This window comes from Callorhinus ursinus, unplaced genomic scaffold (assembly GCF_003265705.2).
Source record: "Callorhinus ursinus isolate GAN/ISIS: 27379988/994484 unplaced genomic scaffold, GSC_fseal_2.0 scaffold15, whole genome shotgun sequence".
Taxonomy (NCBI): Eukaryota; Metazoa; Chordata; class Mammalia; order Carnivora; family Otariidae; genus Callorhinus; species Callorhinus ursinus.
In genome coordinates this window covers 13620308-13626307 of record NW_027397077.1, presented here as the reverse complement: position 1 = coordinate 13626307, position 6000 = coordinate 13620308, and the positions used below count along the sequence as shown (strand labels likewise).

The following is a 6000-nucleotide window of genomic DNA, read 5'->3' as shown; positions in this document are numbered from 1 at the left end:
CCTTCCTTCCTTCTTTCCTTCCTTCCTTCCTTCTTCCCCTTCCTTCCCTTCCTTCCTTCCTTCTTCCCCTTCCTTTCCTTCCTTCCTTCTTCCCCTTCCTTTCCTTCCTTCCTTCCTTCCTTCCTTCCTTCCTTCCTTCCTTCCTTCCTTCTTCCCCTTCCTTCCTTCCTTCTTTTTTTTTCTTTTCTTTTCTTTTCTTTTCTTTCTTTCTTTCTTTCTTTCTTTCTTTCTTTCTTTCTTTCTTTCTTTCTTTCTTTCTTTCTTTTTCTTTTTCTTTTCTTCTTTCCTCTCTTCTTCCTCCACCTCCCTTCCAACCTTTATGGAGACTTTGGCTGTGTATTTGCCTCTTTACTAGATAATAAGAACTGATATAAAACATTCATAAGTATTTAACATGAGGCTGGGTGAACTGCAAGGCATATTTGTGTGTATGTGCTTAGCATCCTCACTCTTCATCCACCGTTCTTACCTTCTAGTGTCTTACAATCTAAAATAGGTAGCCAGGCATGAAACAGCCATTCACTTTGGAACCCACTGCTTTTGGTAATCTGGCATGAAGGAACCCCACCTCTTCATCATTAGTGTCACCAGTGACCACTAATTGCCAAATCCAAGGGATGTTTTTTTAATACTGTTTTCACTAGACCTCCAGCTGACTTTTATTTTTTATTTATTTATTTTTAAAATATTTTATTTATTTATTTGATGGAGAGAGAGAGCACGAGCAGAAGCACAAGCAAGGGTAGTGGCAGGCAGAGGGAGAGGGAGAAGCAGGCTCCCCGCTGAGCAGGGAGCTCCTTCCCAGGACCCTTGGATCATGACCTGAGCCGAAGGCAGACACTTAACTGACTGAGCCACCCAGGCGCCCCTCCAGCTGACTTTTTAAAAATGTTTTTACTAAAAAATAAAAAATAAATGTTTTTGCTTTTAAATAGTTGGACACATGGATCAGTGGAATAAATGGATGACCCAGAAGTAGACCTACACGAGTACAGCCAACTGATTTTTGACAAAGTGCAAAAATTAATTCAATAGAGGAAGGATACTCTTTTCAACAAATAGAGTGGAGCAATTGGACATCCATTAAAAAAATGAAACAAATAAACAACAACAAAAAAGCCCAAACCTCAGCCTTAACTTCATACCTTGTGCAAAAATTATTGAAATTAAATCATAGATTTAAATGTAAAACATAAAACTATTTTAAAACCTTTTAAAAGACAACACAGGAGAATTATAAAACTATAAACCTTTTAGAAGCAAACCTAGAGCTAAGCAGAGTTTTTAGACATGACACCAAAAACATAATCCATAAAAGAAAAAGCCCCAAAAGTTATATTTCACCAAAATTTAAAACTGTTGCTCAGTGAAAGACTGTGTTAAGAGGATGAGAAGACAAGCTGCACAATGGGTGAAAATACAAATCACATATCCAACAAAGGACTTATGTCTCAGAGATGTAAAGAACTCTCAAACAATCCAATTAGAAAATGGGTAAAAAGCATAAATAGACATTTTACCAGAGAGGATATATAGATGGCCAATAAGCACATTTTTAAAAGACGTTCAACATCATTAGTCCTTAGGGGAATGCAAATTAAAACTATGATGAGTTATCACTACATACCCACTAGAATGGCTAAAGTAAAGAACAGTGTGATTCTAGCTGACCATTCATTTCCTTTTTATTCCCTTGTATTTATTCTTCTGGTTTTCTTCACGGCTTTGTCTTCCCTGCCTGTGGACCACTGTTCTCTTTCCTTGAATCCCCTGGGATAATTCTCTCCTTTTCTGATTTCAGCTACCTTCTGTATATTGATGACTCTCAGATATTTTTATGCAAAAATACCTCAAGTTCAACATGTCAAAAAAAACCCCTCATCATCAGCTTCCTCCATCAGACTTCTCTTCTTTCGTATTTTTGATTCTAGTTCCTGTTATCACTATCTATAGAGACACTCATGCTTAAAACATCTGAGTCTTAACTTCTCCTTCCCCCTCACCAACTACCCACCTGTCATACAATTAATCCCCAAGTACTGTGATTATTTCTCCTATTAGTCCTCTTCTTCTCTTAGCCTTAGATCAGGACTTCACCTCTTGCTTTGCTTGACTACAGTAGACATCAGTGGCTTCCCATACCCATTAAAGTTTAATGTGGCATGGAAAGCTTTCTGTAGTATGACCCCTGCCTATTCCCCAGCCTCTCCTCTCCCTACACACTGTCATGCTTACGCTTTACCCACATGAACTTGCTTCTTAATCCTTGAGGAAATATGACATTTCTCACTTCACTGCTTTTGTCTGGCATGTCCCTTCATCATCCATTCTTCTTTTCATCTGGCTGTCTCTAATTCAGCTCAGTCATCACCCCCAGGAAGCCTTACCCTCTCCCTATGGGTTTGGATAAATGACTTTTTCTTTGCTCCAATTATACCCTATTTATTTTTTGTTAATTTACTTAGCACATTGCATTAGGTATTCTCTTGATCTTTTCATGGATTTAAGTGATATATTCCTAGGCTTGAGGCCAGGAATTGCTTCTTAATCATCTTTGTATCTTTAACATCTTTGGTATTGAACACTAGTAGTGGATACTCAATAAATGCTTAATGAATGAATAAATATAAACACTTCAGCTCAGTAAAATATAACAGATATTGTGATGGAAGTATGAAAAAATATAGTGGGGGCATAAAGTAGGAAGTTTTCCAAAGATGATATCTTTTTGCTAAAGGAAGAATATATACTTTAATTCTAAGGGTCAAATATGTACATATATATATAGACACACACACACACATATATATAATATATATTTTATTGGGCTATAATTGACATGTAACATATTTTTATTTTAGGGGATGAAAGGGTTAAAACACAGTAAGTTAAGGATACATAATTAGAATAATGAATTTTAGGCTTCCTGTCACTATAAAATCATATAATTTATTCATGCCTAGTTTTTTATGTAATATTTTAGAGTTTGACCCTGACCTACTTTATAAAACTGCTGTAGATTTGGGGGAATTGAGAAAATATCTTCCTTGCCTACCTATAATCAAAGCATTTATTAATGAAAAAATTAATAAATGTTTACTATGTACCTGATCCTGTGTTAGATGCTGAAGATTGATAAACAAGATGGACATAGTTTTTGATCTTATGGAGCTTATATACTAATGGGGAAGACATAGTAATCAAGTAAAACAAACAAAATAATGGTGACAAGTACTATGAAAGAAATACAATGTAATAGGACAGAGAGTGACTGGTCAGGGAGTGGAGCCATATAAAGCAGGTGGTCAGAGAAGGTGTCCCTGAGGCAGTGACATTTTGGAGACCTGAATGGTAGAAAAGAGCCGCCATAGGAAGACCTGGGGATGAGAATTTCCCAGTAGGAGAAATAGTGAAGTTTAAAGTCCCTGAAGGAGTACAGATCCTTTACTTCTTTGGTTAGGTTTATTCCTAGGTATCTTAGGGTTTTTGTTGCGATTGTAAATGGGATAGATTCCTTGATTTCTCTTTCTTCTGCCTCATTGTTATGTGCATAGACATGCAACTGACTTCTGTGTGTTGATTTTATATCCTGTGAAACAAAACAGATGAACATAGGGGAAGGGAAGAAAAAATAAAATAAGATGAAAACAGAGAGGGAGTCAAACCATAAGAGACTTTAAAAAATATTTTATTTATTTATTTGACAGACAGACAGACAGAGAGAGAGAGCACAAGCCAGGGGGGTGGGCAGCAGGCAGAGGGAGAGGGAGAAGCAGTCTCCCCGCTGAGCAGGTAGCCCGACTCAGGTCTTGATCGCAGAACCCTGGGATCATGACCTGAGCCAAAGGCAGATGCTTAACCGACTGAGGCAACCAGACCCCCCATAAGAGACTTTTAACTATAGGAAACAAACTGAGGGCTGCTGGAGGGAAGGTAGGGGGAAGATGGGAAAATTGGGTGATGGGCATTAAGGAGGGCACTTGATATAATTAGCACTGGGTTTTGTATGCAACTGATGAATCACTAAATTCTACCCCTGAAACTAATAATACAGTATATGTTAACTTGCTAAATTGAATTTAAATAAAAAATTAAAAAAAAAAAGTCCTGAAGGAGAAGATAATTTGGTATGTGCCAGGAACTGAAAGGCCAGCTTGACTAGAGCATACTGAATGAGCTCATGAGAGTACATAAAGTGAACTCGAAGAGAGAGTCAGGGGCCAGATTATGTAGGCCATGGTAAGGAGTTCATTTTACCCAAATTGCAATGGGAAGTCATTGAAGGATTCTACTCATGGGAATATTATAATTTGATTTATATTTTATTGATAAAAAGCCACTTTGACAGTGATGTGAGGGAAAAAGAAACAACTTTGATACTTTAAAAAATGGATTATGGCCAGGGCAAGAGTAAAAAGCAGGAAGAATCAGCTAGTTGTAGAAGACAACAATCTTGAATGAGAAATGATTATAGTTTAGAATGATAGTAAAAGAGCTAGAAAAAGTTGATCGATTCAGGATATATTTTGGATGAGGACATGATAGGACTTATTGATAGATTGGATATGAAAGGTAAGTGAAAGAGGAACCAAAGATGACTTTTAGGGTGTTGGCCTGACTTTATAAGGTTAATCGGTGCCATTTATTGAGATAGCTAAGACTAAAGAAGGAATGGCTTAGAGGCTTGGGAGATCAAAAGGTCTCCTATGGCTATACTGAGATTTCAGAAATACCTCAGTTCTAGAGATATGGATTTAGGACCCATCAACACATATAGATGATACTAACAGTCATGTGTCTCTAGGTGAAATCACCTAGGTAGAGAGGGAGAAAGTGAGCAGAGGAAAGCAGGTTCATTACTAGAAAGAGGTCAGTCCACTGATATATAATGAGGGATTGGGAACCATCACAAGACTTTTAAGATCAAGCAGCACAAAAATGGAGCAGACAGAATTTTGGAGTGAGCAACTAATTGAAAAAAAATTGAAGAAAAAAATTGAAGAAACAAAGGAAAAAATGTGCAAATACACCATTCATTTAAACATCTTTTAGGGCACCTGTCTGGCTCAGTTGATTAAGCATCTGCCTTCAGCTCAGGTCATGATCCCAGGGTGCTGGGATGGAGGTCTTGAGATCAAGCCCTGCATCAGGCTCCCTGCTCAGCGGGGAGCCTGCATCTTCCTCTCCCTCTGCCACTTCACCTGCTTGTGCTGTCTCATGCATGCTCACTCTCTCTCTGTCAAATAAATGCATAAACAAACAAATAAATCTTAAAAAAACATACAAACCATCTTGTTATTTTGAAATAATTTCAGATTTATAGAAAAGTGGTAAAAAGTTTATAAAAAATTCTTCTATATGCTTTACCTGTTCCTATAATGTTAACATTCTTACCTGAAACAATGATTGTTATGGTGGTTACCAAATAATATTTCAATCATTCCTTGTATATTTTTTAGTTGGAATTTTATAGTAAGGAAGAACTTCATCCTTTCTCTCATCATTCACTCATACCAGTATGGGCTATGGAGTCTTACTGTAGCCATTGAGTTATAATGTGTTGTTATTATTATTGTTTATCGTGACATTCAGTTGTCCCAGATTTGGCCAGTGGGAGTTCTTCAAGTTAACTCTCTTTTTTTAAAAGATTTTATTTATTTATTTATCTGACAGAGAGAGAACCAGCGAAAGAGGGAACATGAGCAGGGGGAGTGGGAGAGGGAGAAGCAGGCTTCCCGCTGAGCAGAGAGCCCGATGTGAGGCTCCATCCCAGGACCTTGGGATCATGATCTGAGCCGAAGGCAGACGCCCAACGACTAAGCCATCCAGGCGCTCCTGGATTTTATTTATTTGAGAGAGAGAGAGCCCAAGAATGGTGGGGTGGGGCGGAAGCAGACTCCTCACTGAGCAGGGAGCCTGACACAGTACTCAATCCCAGGACCCTAGGATCATGACCTGAGCCTAAGGCAGATGCTTAAGTGACTGAGCCACCGAGGTGCC

General features: G+C 38.1%; 1 protein-coding gene across 1 annotated transcript in view; it reads left to right on the top strand.

Moving 5' to 3' along the window:
* The window catches only part of DNAH12 (dynein axonemal heavy chain 12), a 233005-nt gene that overhangs the window by 9728 nt on the left and 217277 nt on the right, over window positions 1–6000 (top strand). The gene's annotated exons all lie outside the window — the stretch shown is intronic.